This window comes from Metopolophium dirhodum, chromosome 5 (assembly GCF_019925205.1).
Source record: "Metopolophium dirhodum isolate CAU chromosome 5, ASM1992520v1, whole genome shotgun sequence".
Lineage (NCBI taxonomy): Eukaryota > Metazoa > Arthropoda > Insecta > Hemiptera > Aphididae > Metopolophium > Metopolophium dirhodum.
The window spans coordinates 28,043,021-28,066,461 of record NC_083564.1 but is presented as its reverse complement, the minus strand read 5'-3'; the positions used below and the strand labels follow the sequence as shown (position 1 = coordinate 28,066,461).

The 23,441-nt window shown below is 27.4% G+C and overlaps 1 protein-coding gene across 2 annotated transcripts in view; it reads left to right on the top strand.

The window, feature by feature from the left end:
- LOC132945256 (uncharacterized) overlaps positions 1-23,441 on the top strand; it is a 184,785-nt gene that overhangs the window by 36,459 nt on the left and 124,885 nt on the right. The gene's annotated exons all lie outside the window — the stretch shown is intronic.

Genomic DNA, 23,441 nt, shown 5'->3' with positions numbered 1-23,441 from the left:
GTGTGATAAACAAAAAAAATATATAGATACATTTTTAACAATAATCTAAGACGTGCCAATAGTGGCAAATATTATGAAACATATTGATCGGCGATAGGTCTTCTCGACCAAATTGCTAGCACTTATATATATATATATATACATGTATACATAGTACATATATCACAAGACGGATTATTTATTGTTGTACAAAAATATTATTTTTTATCTCACGACCTACCTACCTACCTACCACCTACCCTTACGCTCGCTGCGTTTCACAGCAAGTACAGGAATGTTTCATATTGGTGAAACGTATGCATTGTAATTTATAATATGGGCGGTGGACCGTGCACGGCGATCGAGTGCCAAACACGCGAATTTGTCGACTCACCAAAAATGCAATTCTCGTCAAGTTATTTAGACTAAAAAGGTTATCAAGCTCAAAAATTTAATGACATACCAGCGCCAGGCACCCGTTTGCGTTGAACGTCCGTGTATATATTACATTATATTATTATTATCTACTGCAGTGTGTAATATTATACTTTAAAATGATTATTTTTTTAAATAGCTTACGAATAGCGCTGGTCGGCCACTATAATATGGCGACGTGCATTTTCCGTTCCCAGAAACCTTACAGACATTTCGGCACATGTTTATTACGACTAGCCCGGCCTGAGTCGATTTATTTTTGTGTCAAAATATACATCACGACTCACGAGTACCTACCCATAATTATAAACCAATAAATCTAAACCATTACAAAAGTGTTGTTTACTATCCTTTTTGTAAAATATTATGTTCACGCATTGAACCTATGTATAACCTACTCGTACGACCTGTTAATATAATATTACCTATATATTAAAGTATGTTATACCGTGCGATTATTTCAACAGATTTATTAACACTCATCATTTCAAAAAGTGTAAACTTATAGATTCTGCGATTTGATTTTACAATGATGTGTGTATTTTCTTGTATCTTTCATTATCTACTAGAGCAGAAAAAGGCTTAGATTTTCAATTTCAATATCTATAATTTTCCTGGTAGAAAAGTCAACTTAGTTGGTACTTTTAAAGGTTAGAAGTAAAAGATTCTCAGTAATTTTCTAAATAATTGGGAAAACAAGGAATTTTACACGAATTTTCTTGATTTTATGTAATTATTCAAAAAAGAATAACTATAAATACTTTAAACTTTCACCAAATGCTTTAAAATTATTTATACACATGGAATAATTTTTAAAATATTGAGATTTGTTTTTTTGAGCTTTTTATAGACATTTTAGATTTTAAATTTTTTTAAATTTTTTTTCCACAAGTGGTTATAAATGAATGTCTGCTCTGTTAAAAGCTTACAAATGTAACAAGAGTTTTCTCAAAAGTTATTATCAAAGCTATTTAAAATGTAAAAGATAGATGGACATTGTTTTGTTTATAAGCATTTAAAGTTTGAATTTTGACAAAATTTATCAAATACAGCAACATTTTAAAATTATTTAATATAGTTAAAAATTGATTTAATATTTTATTTTGGATAAGGGTTGAACATGTAATACAAGTTACCTCGTAAGTAGTTCATATTTAAACCAATGAATCTAAAAATATGCAAGCACAGTTTTATTCATAGATATGTAAAAATGTGTACAAAATTAGATATTTAAACGAAGAATAAGATTATAATGTATACCTATAGAAATGGAATAAATTGAAACAGTAGTTGATTAGTTATAACTTATTCGTATTTAAAGGTGGTAGGTTTATATATAAACAGGAAATATTGCTGCAGTATCAGTACTCGTCCACTGGTCTAATATATTATATAACACACCTTTTATATAACTAAAAGTAGGTAAACTAAATAACTAATTAATTGCCTACTGGTCTTATATTATTATTTTTTAAATAAGAAGTATTATTATATTGAATTTAATGAATATTTTACATTACAAACACTTAAACAGTATAATTATGATGTTAAAAAATAGTAAAAAAAAATGATAGGAACACCAAAAAAAAAAAAAAAATTGCATGCATCTTCACATTTAAAAATTCTAGCTGGATTAACGTCTGATTAAAGAGTTTATACTCGATATAGTATTTTTTGTTGAAAGAATCACCTTATGTACAATATTTCATCTGCACCGAGTGCAATGTAATATTATGAAAATGCAAACACAAATTATTTTATATCTTGAAATAAAACGCGGTTTTCGACTCGTTTTGATTCTTGCATGGACACGGGCAACGATCGTCATGGTTTTCCCAGACGCTTTTGCAAAAAAAAAATATATCGCTTATAGATTATTATATTATGTTAAACTGCGTGTGTGCACGAACAATGGGAAACGATCGTTATAGGTACCTAAACGTACGTCCGCGGTGGTACATAATGTATATATTTGTGTGTGTGTGAGTGTGTGTGTGTGTGTGTGTTTAAAATAAGTGGCTCGTTCGGCTTTTTCAGCTTTTTCGAACGTTTTGCCCACGGAAACACAATCCTCGGGTCGCCTCATTGTTTGTTGCGGTTTGATTTTCGGGCACCTCGGATCTTCTCCTCGTCGACCCTCCGGCTCGCGCCCACCAGTAGGTACCTCTACCTAACCACACCGTGGTTGTTTTCGAGTTTACACTACTGCGGCGTGGGGGTGTGTTGGCATCGTATTAGAATAATAATAATAATAATCATAATAATGACTGGGCGAGTGTGTTTGCGCATTTAATAGAAAACGGCCAAGAGAAAAGCCAGGCGATGCATGAAATGTACAGATAAGCTCCTCTCGCTCATCCATAACCATACTATCCGGAGGCCGAGAGAAAATTCGCCGTTGTTTGATCGTAAGCTCCGAATTCACATTACCGTAGTTTCATTCAAAACGTCACGATAGATATTGCGAGCTGTAAATTAATTAAGAACTTAATCAATACGGATATTATTATATTATTATACCCCGCACGGCGTGTATGAACATCTCCCACCCCCACGCCTTTAAAGCACTTCACTTATACGTTCGTTAACGAAACATATCTTCATGCATCATGATTTTTAACGCTATCTCTGTAAACGATATTTAAATTCCGAGACTGAAAATGTATGCCCACACCATCAAAATACAATTAAAATATAATTATTATCGTTTAACAGACAAATAATGAAAAACTCATTTTTTTCGATTTGTATAAAATATATTAAATCTTAAATATGCTGATTAAATTATGTCTTCACCGTGGATCATATTATTTTATTCAAAAACATTAATTTGAGTTTATTTTCAGTATTATGTTTAAGCAATAAAAATATAATTTAAAAAGTTTGTTTCCAAACAGATTGAAAATAAGTGAACGAGTTTTAGATTGAAGAAAAAATGTCCTCTAAATATGTTTAAAGAAAGTTAGATGAATATGATTAAAGAAAATAAGAAAACAAAAGACATAGAAGAAAAAAAGGAATATTATAATTATTGTAAATTTAATTTAGTATTTTTATTAATAATAATAGTAACAACATTTTATTCATCTGATTTTAATGATGAACACCATTAATGCATTTATTATATGTATACAAAGTAAGTAAAATACACCACGGTACATTTTTATTTCTTATGGAATAATTACATTTTTATTTTTTTATTGAACATAGCTTTGGTGACGAAGCCATAATAATATATAATTAAATTTGTTCAGTTCATTAAAGGCTTTGATTTAGTTATAAACAGGCTAACTTATATTGTCTATATTTTGGTGAAAAATACGTATAACAATTTTCATTTGGACCAAAGCTACTATTGTTTTCACTTAACAATACTTTTATCAGTCGTTGGAATAAATTCTGAAAGCCATAATATTCTCTCATTTCTTATGCAGACATTCTATATGAAAAGTTTCAAACAATTTAGGTATAGACTTTCAAATCTCATAAGAGTCTACTTTACGTATAATATATATATATATATTTAAAAATAGTTTTGATGGTTTTTTTTCAAAGCTTTGACTTTAATATACTACATTTACCTATATCATGTTCCTTTTATTTATTAGATATCCGTATAAATGTGGAGCTGAGTAAGTTCGTACCATAGAAGCATTACAATTAATCACTTTATAATACGTACGATAACTAATACACCTTGGTTTGTATCCTACTCCCACCCACCACTCCGCGGTTTTTAAAATCGAATCAGCTATATATATATATACCAATTGGACACCAAACACTATACAAAATTTAACTCAAAACTACAAACTCATACAAACCCGTTAGTATCAAACATTTCATCAAATACAAAACCAATAAATCTTACACATTGATTAAAAATAAAATTTGGCCGATACCTGCCAAACTAAAATAGTATAAATATTATATTCTATATAAAAGCATCGGAAAAAAAACCTTTGCTACAGTCACTGGGTGGTCGCTCCCTTCATAATACATCACTGTTAATTTATTGCAAACAAAAAAAATGTATATCATTATTGCTTACTTTGCTGAAGCATGCACAGATTGCATAAAATTTTATTTTTTTGTACCTAGTGAGCACGTTCTAACTTCTAGAGTTAGGTTATGATAATTATTAAAAAAATAAATAATTTAATATTAATACATATTACATATTTTTATAACAGTAATACTGTCGATATAATATAACTATATAAGTATGTTGATAATTTTTTAGTTAATAAATTTAAATTTAAATTGTTAATATTTTGTGTCCAAGGTTCGATTTTTAAATTATAATTATTGCTAAGAATCGCCGTATAAAGTTTTTTCCTTTTAAAATTTGTTTTATATCCCTTGTTGTTTATTTGGTTGTGTTTATCCTAATGATACCGGAGCTAACTTAGTTTTGTTAGCCGTTAATTCTAAAATAACTCAAAACTTTCATAATTTGGAAGTGGCAGATACTGAATAATATTTCCCTAAAGTTTATATAAATTAAATAGAGGTAAGTGTTATGTGACGAATAACTATATGATAAATATGCGATATAAAATAATCAAATAATAAAATAATATACACAATTAAAAGAACGATATTTCTTCTTTTTTGTTGTTTTATTATTTTCTTATTTATTAAATATATTGAAAATGCACACAGTTAAAAATATAATATAATTTTTCTGTTTGTTTTCGACTTAGAAACTATTTATGATTAATATGATATAATAATAATTTTTACTATATTATATTTTATGTACAAATAACCAATATTATTTACAGTTTTCTTAAAACAAAAAAAAGAGTTCAATTTCTATTAAAAATAATTATAAGTTAGTAATTGTTATTTTATTTTATCTTTATTAATTAAAACGTAAGTAAGTAGTTTTGATAGTATTTATATCGTCTATACATTTAATTTGTATTGTATATTTATAGTCATATAATATGTGTTATTGAGGTTTATTTTAATGAAACACGTATTTTTTATTTTATATTATTTAATTCATAATATTTGATGAAAATATCGATTTAGATAGGTACTACAAATCATTTGAATAATGTGATTTCAAGTTCAAAATTAGTAAATGGGTTGGTAAATATTTAATCAATAATAATAATAGTAAAAAAAAAATTGAGGAATGAAAGTGTTTTCTGAGCTATTTTCTGAGGGAGAATAAAAATCAAATGTGATACCAATGAAAGATGTAACTTTCATAAAATACTTTGCTTAGTTGATTTAATAAAAATCACATATTCATATAATTCTCTCCGTAAATGTATATAATATATTGTATATAGTAAGTTGATATATTGAGGAAGTTCATGATGTTATTTAGTTTATTCATTATTGATGGTAATTATTTACATAGAGTGACAATACTCTACATTGTATTTGTCTAAATCATTTTTGATATTTTTTTAATATTCACATTGATAATTTAGAGATTATACTATGCATTATAGTGGCTGTTATTAAAATTGTGCAAATAATATTCATAATCAAAATGAAACAATCAGTTTTCAACTGTGGGTATAAAAGTTTAGGGATCTCGGTGTAACACTATATTGTATTACAATTATTTTATCGACCCGCGTATAAAGATATAATTTATAAAGGGTAAATTCGAATAAATAATATTAAAATTAACGTATGTTGAGAACCAGGTGATAGGTAATTATTAGTTTATCTTACAAGTTGTAATGATATGTTATTATGTTAAGGTAAATTACCACATTTCGGTTTATTTCAACAATAGCAGGTACCTACCAAACTTCTGACATGCACCAATGGGTTTGGCTCAATTGTTAGAGTTTCACACTGTAAATACTGTAAAAAGGTGATCTTTTGTCAGTAGGTAACCTATATTTAATGAATATAAAAATGTTTATTTTCATACATTTTATGGTATAATTTTATTAAATTGTGATAAAATAAAAAAAATAATTATTTATTAAAATAAGGGAAGGCTTTGGTGGTATTTGAATTTTAAGGGAGATTTTCATCTTTGAAACAACATTTTCTTATTGTATTTTCGAAATATTGCAACATTTGACAAGCTGAAATATACACAAAGTGCTAATCTGTAACAAACAGTATGCATCTATCATAATAATATAGTGATATAAATAATCAGAAAATTGCTATAATACATATCCTTAACTAAATTATAATTATAAACGTTTAGCTAAAATGCACATTAATATTTCAGAAGTATTTTTACATAACAATATATTAGTTAATTCTCTTTTATTTAATAAATACCTATAATTGCTAAGAATTTATAGGAGAAAATACATAGTTTTGGTTATAAAGTTCCGACGATTTGATGTGTTTTTTAAAAGTCTTCATTAATTATTTTATTGAAAACAATATTTAAGGTTAATATGTTTTCATTTCAAAATGAAAACCAATTCATTTTTCACTTACAAGTATAAAAGATTTGTATTCTATTTTGTTTTTAATTAAAATATAATTAAATAAATAGTTATTATTTAAAACGAAAAATGCCATTGTTGTAAAGAATAATTAATTGAAATTGTATTGTTCAATGTTAAAAAAAATCTTGCTAATACATTATTTTTAAATTAAAGAAGGAGTTTTTATATTCCAGGAACTATTTCAAATTCTATTACAACCTTCAATTAACTCATTTGAATTCGTAATACGATTAACCTAACTTTCTAAATTAAAGAAGTGTATATAATTACATTTAAATTGAAATATATAAAATAAATTGTACGAAACGTTTTAAAAATAATAATAAAAATAGATAAATCTATCAATAATCTACATTCATGAAGTATATTTAAGGACTAAAAAGTATTGATTTTTAGAAAGCACACAAATTCTGTATTACATTTCGTGATAGTTAAATGTACTACTCTTTTGACTTTTAAGTAAAATTTATTTTTTTAAATAATTGAATGCTCATAAATCGTTTAATAAATTATAAATAATACTATTATACTTTATATAATAGTATATATTTCATAATATTATATACAAAAAACTATTGAATGTTTAGTAAATTGATTTTCAATATAATTTTTTTTTATATTTTTTTTTTTTTATTAAATAAATAGTTATTTAATAAGTAAATCATTTTCTATAATTCTTGAAAACGATATTACTTTTCTAAAGAAATTATTGTGTCTTTTTATGATCTCAAAGAAATGTACGTAAATAATTTCATTTATTTTCATTTAATTTTGATTAACAACTTAATTATTGAAATAACTTTTTTTTTAAAGAAGTTTTCTGAAGTTCTACTTACTATACTAAAAAAACTACCAAATTTAAACTAAAACAGAAATCTTATATTTATTATAAAAATGTTTCAGTATATTAAATGGCATAAACAACGTACTGTTACAACATGCTGTTTTAATTTTTTTATTATTTGATGAATACGTTTTTTATTTTTAAGTATTGAAATTGCTATAAATATCACTGTGGGTGAATAGTTAATGTTTTTTACAGGGTGATTCACCAGGTATGATCACATTATTTGTATTCTTCAATGTTGCAGGTATTGATACCTAATTTTTGGAATTTTTGAATATACTTAAAGTTCATACTTTAATATTCTTGAGATGATAGTGTCCTGTGGAAATACAAACTTCTGTTTTCAAACGACAGTTATTTAACTATGTGTTCTAAGGATAATAGGTCTATGATACTGGGTTTGGATCAAATGGGGCTGTGGTAATTTGAAAACTTTAGTAATTTATATTAGTCAATCAATATATTTATAAGAATGTCCAAGAAATGGGTTTAAGATTTATATATATTTAACATTTTACTATTTCTAAAGGCTATTATGCTTTTATTATAAACATTTTATTCGTTACAATTTTGAATTATATATCTACATTTACAAAACAATTCTAAAAATCCTACACATTTCTACAAATCTACTAAGTAAGGTTCACAGTAAAAACGCGGGGCTCTCATTTGGAAAACAGAAGTTTGCATTGCCAATTCTTAAGTATTACAAGAAATCTCAAGAATTTAAAAATATGGTGGACTTAAATTTTTTTTAAAAATTAAAACTTCAATTAATTAATTAAAAAATTGGAGGTGAGCAAATTGAGTCACCCGGTATAAGAGTCAAATATTTATTTATTGTTTTCGGACACATTCAATAATAATTGTGGTATTTTAATTTGTCGTGTATTCATTTTTATAAAAAAAGATACTGTTGGTTTTTACTTTTTTGATGTATTTGAAAGTTTTAACCTGATAATAATAAAAAAAAAAAATATGTTATAATTTACAATATTATCGTATCATCATGTCATATAATTTATAAAACTCTCCAATTCAACATTATTATAGTAGCTGCAACTTCTCGGAAGTTCTGCGTCCAATCTTCCCTATATAAAATTACACACTATCGATTATATCTTTTAGACTATTATTATATAATAATATTATGTAATAATGTCAAAAATATTTGACCAACCCGCGTGGCTATATTCAAATTAAACTAATTTTGTTCGTTAATTAACTTATCACACATATTATGTACTTTATCTCGTTTGATCTAAAACCGGCTTTATACGCATACTAAAAGTTTAATTCATACATGGTATCTATGGCCAATTTTTGCGGAGATTCATAACTGTACGGAATTTTAGTGACATAGCCACGTAACACACATTTCATCAATATTCTTATATCATATAAACTACAGTAGGTACACAGGACAGTTAAATAAATAAATAATTGTTTAAAATAAATATTGACTTTTACGAATAATAATAATATAACACACAATTCAAAATATTATAAGTCGAGTTTATTTTTTTGTAATAATATATGTCTGGTTACGAAAAAATTCTATACTCGACTAAATTATTATACCCTCTCGTTTACCGATCAACAAACAAGGTTTATTAAATCCAGATAACTTGTTCCGACCAACCATATAAAGTAATTTGACTTGAATTGCTTTGCAGTCTACCGGTTAATAATACAAATATGGAGGATGTAATATTTTTAAATATCAAATTTACTGATAAAACGTATGCACAACTTGTAGCTGTATTAAATACTCTTATAGCAGTTAACATTCTACCTAATTATAGTTTCCAAGATAATTGTATATTACAATTAAAGATACTAGTAATATTACATATATTTATGATCCCACTATAACGTTAATTTAAATTCCATTTTCGTTTTCATACATAATATTGTCATATTTCGACATTTTAAAAATAATTTCGTTGTATAGGTATGCTTCATGCACATTGAAACTAAATTAGATATTGTTTCTAACTTATGATACTAAAAAGTATCATATCATGTACCTTACAGAACAGAGTAGTTAGACGCATAATATTATATTATATTATTATGAAAAAACGTATATTTACATTGTATGATATTCATATGCGATTTTCGAATAAAAAAATTATTCTTATTTAATTATTGTGAAATACAAACGTACGTATAGCATATTCCAATCGATATGTTAGAGTATTTCAAACCATTTTTGTTTAAATATTTAACAAAATTTCAAAATGTATAGGTTTTGCCGTTTTGTGTGCGTATCCATTTATAAATAACCTGACCTTAATAATTTCTTCGGGCTAACAGTTGTTATTATTGTTCACAACAATAGAAAATATCCAAATACTATCGTACTGTATACCTTCTACATAAACGCTATAGGTACATCGTACATGCATGCAGTGGCATTTGCTTCCGTGACATCTACATAGTGGAGTTGTCAGCTGTAGCGGATGTGTTCAAGCAGTCAAATAAAATACACAGCAAGTGCATTTGCAACGTATTTCGGAAACGACACGACATTTAAATTCTATTGTTTGCTATAGTGTCTCCCGAGAACCAATACTAATGTTTTGATCAAACAATAGATAGGTAACAACATATAATATTATATGATGTGTCGCATGTTACCTATTTACTTTCGACGGGTTTCTTTCATGATATGCTATTAACCCGAACTTTACTATTGTACAATACACACTACGTCAGTCATATTGTTTGATTGTACGTCGTTGTTTCGCAGGATAATATAGAAGTTGTCTGTAAAATCGTCCACTTTGTAATAACCTTGGCCTGCAATTTATTCTATGTATAATGTTTATACATAAATGCACGGCGTTTACGAGTAAATAGCAGGTACACCTAAATCTGTATAACGCGATTCAAGTACACACCGACAGGATAATAATTCGATGATTAGATGTCTAATTTGCGTGAGCACCAGTTTTTCAAAAACAACTTTTGTGCAAAACAATTGTGAGCGCTAATAGATTGATTCAACCACTTATCGATATAATCATTCGTATAATATTGACATTTTACTTTAATATTTTTCATTTTTATTTACATTATTTTTGTATGGTCTTTGGAAATAATGAATCAAATATTTATTTTGTTTTTTAGTTTTAATTGTTGTTTAGAAACTAGAGAAAAAGTAATTATTTTGTTTTTATTTACCAAACATTTACTATTTATTATAAACTCAAAAGGTAAGGATTGTTATTTTTTTCAGTTTTAAATTTAAATGAATATTGAATAATAACATTTATTTCAGAAGACCTATTATTTAGCCGTTAATGGTATGAATACTAGTTTAAAATTAATCTAAATATTTTCCAAATTTATAAAAATTCGGTGAAAGTTTATATGGTTGTTCGTTTTTGAATTACAACAAAGTAACAAAGTTGCTTTTGTCAATAATGAGCGTTGCGTAAATATTCCCGACACCACACCTAGCCCCCCCCCCCACTAAAAATAAATTTATAAATATGTACTATTTAGATCTAATTTTCTATCAAAAACCACTTTTGAAGTGGAAAATTTAAGCATTTTCACTGCTTCAAAAGGTGATGACGGACACACAAAAAACAAATATTAAGATTATGCAGGAATAATATAAATAATATTATTGAGATATAAATCGATGAAAAACTATTATTATTAGTGGTATAATATTATGGGAACCTATGTATAGCAACTTTAATTTATTTAGCCTGCAGTGCATGGTATTATCGGGTGTTATATTATACTGTAACGAATCACACTAAAATATTTTAAATTAAGTCAAATTAATATTGCAATAACTAATAAGACTCTAGAACAATTATAGTTTTTTTTAAAAAATTAGTTTATTTTACACTAGATCTAATGTTTCAAATGTAGAAATTATTCTTACATTTATAAAATCTAGGTACTGAATATATAAAAAAACCACCACTTCAGTGTACTGCTTATTATATCAAATTTTTAGTCGATCGGGCTGTATGAAATGTTAAGTGTATTTTTTCACCAAAAAAGGCTCTCATAAAAATAAAAATAAAATATAAGTCTATTCATGCATTTTTAAAGTGTTGATATACTCCTAGCCTGCCATGTTTCAATAGGACATGGATGGCGTGACCCAAATATAAGGAATGAGATAATAAGTACATTCATATTACACATAATAGCACACATTCAAGCCAGCTCCCAACTTAAGTATAATAAAATAGATCCTTTGCTAATGACATGGTAATGATCTATCATCCACTCATCAACTATTATATGCCAGAGTTTTACAGGGCAGTGATGTATCTTCAAAACGTGTTTACTGCTGAGTGCTGATATCCACCAATTTACCGACGTTGATGTTCTACTTGTCACATACGCCGATAACACTGAAATTCTAGCACCATGCAGTGTAAATCCCATTCAAGTTATACAGCTAATTCAGAATCACATAAGCTTAATTGATAAGCATGGTCAAATCAACGGTGAATTAAAATGTATAGTGATAAATCTGCGCAACATTTAAAAATATTTTCTTGGCAATATCCTCAACTAATTATGAAGAATAATTCTATCTCTGAACTGAAACTAAATATGTGGGTGTATTTATTAGATAAATATTTAACCTTGGGGTTTATCTTAAGAAAAAAACAATTGGTCAAAAAACGATTACATCTCCTTTGTCCTCTTCTAAATTCCAAAGTATCGCTATTTGTCAAACATTAATAAACCTACAAGACAATAATAATGAGGCTTGTTTGTTTCTAAAAAATTGCAATTTTGGGACTAAACTAGTTAGTGAGTGCAAACCCTCAAATATCATACAAATTTAGTCGTTAAAATCTATTACACTGGATACTAAAACACCCTTCTTACACAGCTTATAAAACATTGCCTTGCATAACGATTTAAAAGTAAAAACAACTTCCATACTAGCCAAAATAATGTATAGTTACTCTCAACAAAATTTAAAAACACTAAATTATACTCATACATCGTATGTCTATCGTCTATGGTATATCTACCATCACAAACCTTAAAAAACCCACCATACAGACTAAAACGCAAATTGTGTAAAGACATATTAGTTGTAAAAAAAAAAAAAATTTATAATAAAATTTATATATTAAATTATAATAATATATATTCGATTCCAATCGACATATCAATTGATAACGTTAATATATTTTATAACGCTTTACCAAGAGTCAAGACAATCAAATAAAATAATGCATTGTTTTTAAATATCTAGATTTAAATCCAAGTGGAACTGTTGGTATCTCATGTAATATAGGTTGTAGTATTTTTCATATAATTAGCAGACCGGTAAACCATAAATATTAATTTAATAGTTATACAATAATATTGCCTTAATTTTTTTTTTTTAATTAGAAAGAAACATTCTATTTGGAAGATTTAATAATAACCATTTGAAATTTATCGTGAAGTTAAAGAAGTCGTTGAGTATAATATTATTATAAACTATAATTAGGTACTATATACTATATTACACGTGTGCATTCAGGACGCATGTGAAGAAAAATCATCTTTCTATATTGGAATGAAGACCTTCGTATATCAAACATATTATTCAAATAAAAAAACTACTCCTTACGAAGCGTTATAGGTGCGGTTTTAAAATTAATGTGATATTAAATACATCACGCGTGTCTCAAGAAACCGAGGAAGAAATAACATGTCATTTACTTCTATTAAATCAAGATAAGACCATATAGATTAAAAAAAAATCCATCATTCATCCAGTGAATGAAAATGCATGTAGTTTAAGATAAAATGGTTAACGGTTACCTCGGAAAAAAAGAAGAAATGGATGTATAAAAAGCTTTTAACGCCTAACAGAAAAAATAAGTTATACAGTCGTATAATAATGGTATATAGTTGCTTTCGACGACGAGAAGATGCGTGAAACACTCGGAAAATGATTCTATAAATAATAATAATAATAATAATTAATTATTAGAAACGATAATAATAATATGTTTGGGGGGACGGAGTGGCCGAGCGGACTAAGGCGTCGGATGTGACGCACACCCGCGCTGGTTCAAACCTTGGTCCACGGGCGGCATTTTTCTTCGGGCAAGTTATGGTGTCCGGAGAACAAGTGTCGCCATCCCCCACCCGGGCGTGGCAGATACCTACGAATGCTCACTTGAAAATCTGCCAAAAACTACACACACGTGTTTACACTTACTGTTCCCTCCCCCACAGTTTAAAAACCACCCAATGGCCCAAGTTGCCTTGGTTAACTAATAAAAAAAAAATAAAATAAAATAAATAATATGTTTGCATTTTTTAGATAACATATTATTATGGTGAAATATTATTAATATTTAATTAAGTAGGTAAAACTAGTGACTTATCCAATTCTGGGTGTACACACTAAAAAAATGTACTACACATCATCGACGGAATATATTAATATAGGTATGTGATAAAATGTTTCCTAAAAATAGTAGCTGGCAAGTAAACCCACGTGTACAATTACAGGTTTTTGTTTGAACACACTTGCCAAGTTAGATGTCAAAATAGAAAATGTATTGTTTCTAACAACTTGAAATCGTACATGTAACTTTAAACGTCACGTTTGTTTGTTATTCGTTTATGTCTTAACAAATAATGAACAACAATTACGATTTTGATCAATTATTTTCTGTTTTATATGACTGTAGTTGATAATTATTGCATAAAGTATCACTATTCCTATGAAATATAAAATATAATGTTTAGTATGAAGTATATTATGAATTTGATATAACTTAACAGTTATTAAACTCTCACTGAATGTATGGGTTTGAGTTAATCACAATGTCTGATTGTTTTAAAAATATCAAAGTCGTGATATTAGTATCCAAGCATAATATTATTATATACACAAAAATATTTATAAATCAAACCATAACATAGATAAGTAATATAACATATTCAGTTAAATCTAATAGAAATATTCATTATGAATATGAATTATTATTTATAATACTTTAATTGTTGCATATTGAGTTTAAATTTTAAGGTTATCACTATTCCTTATAAAAATTGCATATTAGTGTTAAATAATATTTAAATGTCATATGTTGTTGACAAGAAATACTTTAATAAGCACCCGTAATAATATAGCAATTGCTAGTATTTATTTTGGAATTTCAATTGTATAATTATTATTTATATATTTTAAATCAGAAAAAACATTATTATCAAACCGTATATTAATATTAAACTATTATTGTCTAACCTAATATTATCTTACCCCAAAATTCCAACATCAAAAATTATAGTCCAACCTTACATTAAACATTACAAATGTTCTTAATGGTAATTTACACAAGATATCACATAGCCTATATGATAGTCTAATCTGTAATCAGAAAAATTCATGTCAGTTATTTTTCATATTTTCGTTAATATTATTTAATAATACATTATTTTTCTGAATTTATAACCATATTATTATTGTTATCGCCTACTCGATTACATAAAAAAACATATTTAAAATTTTGATTCATCATTGTTTATAATTTATAATTATATATATATTTTTTGGATCTTCTGCGTAAAACAAATTATATTTTTCTCTTTTCACAGATGAAGATGGTTTGTTAAAATACATATTTATACATGCATTCTAAAATAATAGATTTTTATAGATTTTTTTTCTGATTGAGTTTCATTTGTTAATATTAATTAACTATTAATACGTGGTAACATATTATGTTTTGTTTTAAATTCATTGCTTATAAAATATGATCTTGGCCACTCCTGGAAATTTATTTTACGATGACATTTTAGAGGATTCTTAGAGCGTTTACGTGAATAAATGAAATTAAAAAATAATAAAGCACCTAAAATGTACACCTGGACGTTATTGCATTGTCGTTTTATTTTTCATTTCCTCCCTTTAGTCCTAGGTACCTCGGTAATATTATTTGTCTCCCTTTCGCAATCATATAAAATACATTTTCTTAGCCGACTTGAAAATAAACGATCACCCGACTTCCAAAAGAACACTGTACGTGCTTTTAAAAACTTTCCAAAGCGTCGAGGTTCGTAGTAAAAATTGCAAATACATGCAGCTCTCAATCATCGGTACACCATCTGTCGGGAACATATTACGATTGCAACAACTCTTTTAAAACTTTTCTATTCGTTTGCCATCGATATTATTTTCGCAGCTTTAACCTGAAATCTCAATATAAATATTATACGTCGTATAGTCTGCGAGGTATTGGTGGGTTTGGTTTTACATATGGTGAGAAAACTTTAGACAGAGGGTTAGCATATGAAATGAATTAATATCCATCGAACAGTTTTATACGAAATGTATATTATAATTCCCGCGAATGTGTGTATATGTATATATATATTTTTTTATAAGGTCAGTGAAAATTGTTTGGAATAGCTCAATGGAATGTTTTTTTTTCCATTTAGGACAGTTTTTGGTTTTATTCAAATCGTATAAAATCCCATCGCGTTTTTCGAGATCGGCAAATTGTTTCATCTAGGGGCAATTCATTTTAATCGGGTTACGTTGTAGACAGTGTTCACTATGTTATATACTTAATATGTATATTAGTGCAAGTGAAAACCTGTACATCTATGTATGATATTTTAGCATATTATATTATACCCAGCCACACGGCGATTCTTTTAATGAAAAAACCTAGTCTGTAAAAACTTGAATATATGACAATATATTATTATTAAACGAAAATATGCTTATGCCGGAGCCGGGTGCCGTAAAAATTGCATTAATTTAATGGTTTACTAAATTTACTTAAATTATGGGTGCCAATCATGGGTCACCAAATTGTATTTAAAGAACTCACTATTAATTTATTAAACGCTTAGTGTTTGTTCGTGCTACCAGGAATTTGTTTATTAAATATGGTATTACCCAACCTATATAATGTGCATATTATATTACACATCTGCAGTAAAAATGCTGTGAATCAAAAACTATTAACTAATAAGCATACTACTTATAGACAATAATAGTATTATATATTTATATGTTGTACTTTGAGAGATTTAATAATTTAACTAAAATGTGATGACATTTGAATTATTAACTATAGCTATACCACCATACACGTGGAAGTAAAAATTTTTTTTATTTAAACTGTAATACTCAATGTAGCTTGACATGGACGTGACGTGATCGACCATCGTGACTAATTTTTCCCGTGAGAGTTGAGAAATTGTTTGTGCAATAAAAGTTTAATTATTTAGTATATGTTCATAAAATATGTATCTATTTGGGTTTTGAAGCTTAGTTAGGTTTTACATTAATTTTACGTTAAATATATTTTTACTATTTGCAACACAATATGTTACAGGACTATCAAACTTGTGTACTTAACCTATTGTTTTTAAACTTTCGTGCAACAAAAGATGTTAATTATAATAACAGAAAGGTAAAGTACCTGAGTTACTGATTAAAAACAAATTAAATAATTTAGTTGTGATTATAACGCGATCCATGACTTTCAGAATGATCACTGATTTTTCAATTTATTATCTATTTCTATACGTAAGTACTATAATACATAAAAGGAAATAGAATGCCTAAAGACTGTCTCACGAAAAACAGGTACCGCGTCTTGACGAAATCCGGCCATTTTTGTGCATCCCCGCCCCACCCCACAAGTACCACCACCACAATCGGTTAGCTGCAACGACGACCACGGTGGTAATAGCGAGTGTATAAACGGTGTATAAACGGCGGCGACGTGAACCGATAGTTCTCCATCGTGATACATCGGAGGTACCGATAGAGTTCGTGGACCGTGCTCGACGGTCTGACATTGGTTCATAGCTCAGTCTACATGCGCCAAATGGTACCTTTCTTTCGTGAGACAGACTATGATCATCAAACATTTCGATAAGTTTAAAATGACAATATAAGCTATTTTTTTAATCTTGTTTTTGAAACCTTGGATAAGCCAAGTTCCGTCTAAAACCGATGTCTACTACAATTTATTAAGATTGTGTAACAAACTTACAATAATACATCATTTGTGCGTTCCGTTGTAATCGGAATAATACAAATTGTTGAAACCTGGTGACTGATTTCTGAATTTTAAATAAGTCTTTTAGCAGTTTATTTTCATTTATTCGTATGGCGCCATGTCCGGGAGTAGGCCCGAAGGCATAGTTCGGACGCCTATTTGGCAGAATTTCTATTTGGGCACCCGTAGGTTTCTGACATGGCCGGTTGGGGGATGGCGGTCTCAGTTTTTAGCAGTTATACTTTGTAAGACGGCGTATTGTATAGGCAATATAGGTACATAATATTATTTGTTGTATTATAGTAGAAAAAGTTCGAAAGAAAGGTACGATGCGTAATACAATAATATTATTATGCACTAGATTGTTTTTTATTTTTTATTATAAAAAAGAGCCTTGGCTGCATATTTTGTCATTGGCCGCTATTAGTATGTTACACATAGGTTTTTAGTACATAATAGAATATAGTTTTTTTTTATACATCTTCGAAATAAATAAGTATGTTAGTAACAATTAAAAATTAAAAGTGAATAGATATGTATATTTTGGTTTTGTTCTGGTTTTAGGGTTTTGTATAAAATGAATTGGTGTCTTTGATAAATGAGGATGGGGTTCATCGTTGAGGCATTCAGAGAGGTTATTTGGGATGTTGTATTTTGATATTTCTTCATTAAATTTACGACATTCTAGTAGTATAAGTTTTATAGATATTTAAGAACCGCAAGATTATTATTACCTATCAATATCAGACAGTATGTACCTATATAATATAATAAACAATACACATAAGAATATACATTTAAATTTTGGGAAATATGTTTGTCATTTCATCATGAAATTCGGGTCTAAAATATTATGTTACTATGAATGATTACAATAACTTAAGATATTTTTGTGTTCATGATCGAGTTAAGTTTGTACTCAGACTTCAGATGTAGTAATTATTTTAAATGTTTTTTTTTTATAACTTTTACTTTGTTCGTAATAAAAACGAGAAAATCGGTCTATACTTTTTTATTTTATCGAAAATTACATATTATATTATTTTTTGTTTTACAACGATTAAAAACAAATGTGTATGATAATGTATTTAAAGATACATGCTGTGTAATAATTTTAAAATACAATTACAATACAATTATTGTATTATTAATATTGCATAATACATTTCATATATTTTCAATCTTTATTTTTTTTTTTAGAATTGTTAAAGTATTATATTAGAGTGGAATTTGAAAACTATTTAATCTAAGACCTGAGTTTGTTTTTCTTTGTATAATATTAAAATATCCCAGTGTAAACGGTGTTACTCCCAATTCCAACGAAGAATTTGAATCAGTTAAACCTTATCTTTCCGAACACGTTGCACGATTCGTGTGTAAAACGTTTGTTTACAAAAGTATAGGGAACAAAAAATACAAAAAACGTAATGACAGCTTTTATTTTTAAGCAACATCTTGTATTTCTTGCAAATTAAAAATGGATTTTATTTTATGTACCTATTTACTGTTTCTCATTAAATTTGTATTTTAAATTGTGAAATTGATTTTCATTAGTTAGTTACATTTTTTTTGTTGTACTATGATCAAGACATTATTTATCTCATAATTCTGTTTTTATATTTCCTTTGTTACATACATGATACAACCTTCATATAAAAATATCTACATAATTTTAATAATAATAATAACATAACTCACTATGGAAATATATTCTATCATTTTTTATTTTTTTTATTCAGATCGGCACAAGATAATTTTCTATTAATACTCTACATTTGAAATTATTGGAAATAATTAAATACTATATTTACCAAAGCATCCTGGCGTAATGAGAATTTACTAAACTATTTAATATTACTGAACACTCAAAATATATTACAATACTAAACTATATTTCATGAAGTTTTTTTAGTTAGTTTAAAGTTGTTGATATTATTGTGATGTATAATACAATTGGTGACTAATATCTTATTGATACAACACTTAATTTTTTAAACTAGTTCAATGTCTGAAAATGTTTTTTTTTTGGAGAATAACACAGTTTTAAATCCATTTACCTCCTTCACTCTAATTAAAAATAGGTATACAATTTGAATGAATATGAGTCATCCTGAATAAATGTGTATTGATATTTGTTTTCTTAATATAATGTAAAGGGAATTGTTTTAAAACTCTATAATACATACATATCTAAATATTATAATTTACAGTATAGCTATGTATAGCTAGTATAGGAACTCATTTTTGACAAAAGTAGTAGGTAACTGGTATTTTAAAAATATATAAAACTAATATTTATTTTAGCATTTTTTAAAATTTTTAGATTGAAATATTTTCATTATTAGCATTAGTGTAAAATGTTAAGAATGACATTATAACGGTCGCGAACTGTTAGAAAAATTATGCGAATTATCAAAGAATGATGCTTACTAAAGGTTATAATAATAATTTGTGATGGAAAATGATAAAATTAAACTCTTGACTAGCTAATGCATTATACGTAATATGAATGTTTATATGCATTTTAATACAATTACCTATACAACTAGTAAATTGTTTACAAACTCGTGCTTTTGGTCACTGAATGGCAATATGATTAAATTGTAATGTGCTTATGAGTTACTTACTATTTAATTTAATTTAAATAAATCATATTCCCATAATCCCTTTATATTTTTTGTATGTATATGTGAATATACGATTTGAAATGAATCATATTATTTTATTGGTGAAAATTGCAAGCGATACAAATTAAGCAAAATAAGCTAATTATTTTCTACGATCGACGGTAAAATGTAAGACTAAATTATAATTTACTATGTATTATAAAAATAATACAAAATGATAAAAGTAAAACTTAAGACTTAAAGCTTATGTCCCTCCGGCGTCTCAAGCGTGGACGCCCTCATGACGCCCTATCTCAACTCCAATAATATTAAAAAGTACTTCACCTTTAAATTTATAATTCTTTTTATTGTATCATTATATATATTTATCGTTGTGAATGCCTGAAATTTGTTGTAAATAATTGTAATTAATTACGCTTATCAACTGTCTAATTGTTAATTATTGTTACTTTTTATCATTAATTTAGATGACCTTGTATGTCAGAAATACTTTAAGCTAATAAAAATGAAAAAAAAAAAAATGAAAAGGCTTATGTCTTAAGAAAAATTGACCATAGTATGTGCAAGCTGAGTTCTAACTTCTAACCACATACCAAGACAAATTGTCAAGTTTCGTTTTGCCAGGAAACCTTTAAAAACTATACGTCCGCACTAGGAAACTTAAATAGCGTTGATGATGATAATAGTACCAAACTTTGCCGCGTTTACTGTCTATTAAAAACGGTTAAATGCTGTTCGGGCGACGAGACGTGAAACGACGTGTCATTCGGTCTGTCGGACTCGGTCGTCCAACTCGTCGACCCGTTACTTTGGATAAGTGTAGTCATAACACCCTCCTGTCCGGCCCTAGACCAGTTAACCACATTTCGAATTCAGAAGCCACGGAAGTTCTTGGGATCCCTTATCCACACAGAACGACTATGTACAGGTATATTATAATACATCATTAATAGGAGTTCGGTCTGGGTAATAAACACACATTTCCAACAACATTATTTGGTATAACGTTACTATTAACTCCGATTCTGACACTTATCCATGTCATATAATACTATAGTGGTACGTAAATGAGTACATATACAAATATTTTTAAGTATTCAAAAAAAAAAAAAAACAACTCATTTAATATAGAATGTTAGGTACATTATCATAAACGAGTGTAAATAGAAGAATTTTTATTTTATATTAACGTTAGTTTTACTTAAATTATCACCATTAAGGAATTCATTTTAAGTATAATTTTTAACTAAATTAATCATTCGATTAATATGAATGACGGTCTCTTAACTTATATTGTTATTCAAACAGGGAAATGCTGCTTTAAGTATAATACGTGTGCGAGGTCGGTATACAACAGTTTTGTTTTTTGTTAATTGACTAACCGAAATTGACTTAGTTAGTAGTTTTGTTTGTAAGATATAAACTTAATAAATATGCATACAATTTATTTTAATCGCATATTTTCGTTATAATATTGAGAGTTTAATATCTTCCAAAACCATTTAAACACTGGGATTTATGTATTGAATAGCTAGAAACGATCGTATTTAAATTGCCTAGTTTTACTCAAAAGCCCTTTTGCTGTTTCTAAGTAAGGCTTGTGTGAAAGTGTGGATCATATCTGTGATATTTGCATTGTTCTCGACAGTTCCAAGAAAAATCCCTACGTCAGTTGTACACTTTAAACCGACCACTGTCGCATTGATCATCCCTTAGTCCTTACACCACTATAGGTACTCCATTGTTTCCTAGTAAATTAATGGTCAAGGCGGAACAGTAATGGCTGCTAAAAATATTTACTTCAATAAACTTACCACTAACCTTCCATAGTTATAAATATACGATATATAGACGGTCCTGGGTTATTATGCAAAATAAATTTCCTTGTCCCTAATCTTTTCACACGCTATGTAGTTCTCCGCACGTTTCCTTCTGTGTATAACAAAACCGAAGTCATTACTTGCACGGATAGAGGCTCTAATATCAAATTGGGAAACGTTCGTACTATTATAGTAACTAGGATGCTACTTTTTATGACGTCATTACGCTTGTAAAGATTATTTTTTAAGCATTCTTACAATACCACCTAAACGTTTATAAGCTACTGGATAATTATTCCGTTACCTATGCGATATGACTGGAAATTGTTGTATACTCATTGAGAAACATCTGCGACTATCAAATTGTACTGTTTTATAAAAGAATTTTTATTTAGGATGCGAACAAGTTTTGTATATGAATGTTATTTTGTTTAATATTTAATATTATACTATTTAGATTTAGGTCAGATAGTAATATTATTATGAATTATACCAATATATTAATAACATTCAAATTTTTTTTAAATACACATCTATATATTACGTTAGTAAATAATAAATATCTCAATAGAATAAGCTCTTTATTTATCACTGTTAACAATAGTTAAAGTTATTAATAATATTGCTTATTTTAGATTCTGAGTTGACCGATGAATGTATTGATTTTACAATAATGAGTGTTTTTTTTTTGTCTGTTATCACGGTTTGGGGCAGTAAAACTGCTTCGATTTTCTTCAACAGTATCTTGTTCGATTGAAAAGTGAATCTAGTTACTGCATTCGGGAGGTCGAATTTGGAAAAACAACATACAAATTAAGGAAAAACGGGAATTTTTACGCAAATTCGGTATTCTACAAAATCGATTTTTGTTTTTGGTGTAACTCTAAAACAAATTAACGTATGTACATGCAATTTTCACCGGTTGTTTATATTTGCATTTTCATACACGATAAAATTTTCAAAATATTTTGATTTGTTTTGAACTGTTTAGGAAAATTCTCAGTTTCCAATTTTATTAGTCTTTTTTTCAATGAATGACAATACAACTTTATTTGTTGGCTAAAAAACTTGAAAATGTAATACATGCTTCTACTATATTGTTACAATGATATTTGAAAAATATTAAAAATCCTTAGTTTTTTTATAAGCATTATAGTTCAAATCTTGACAAAATACGGAAAAATCACAAAAACTAGTAAATTATTTTGAGTTGAGAATTCATAAAAATTTTTCTTTTTAAATCTACGATTTGAAAATGTAATATA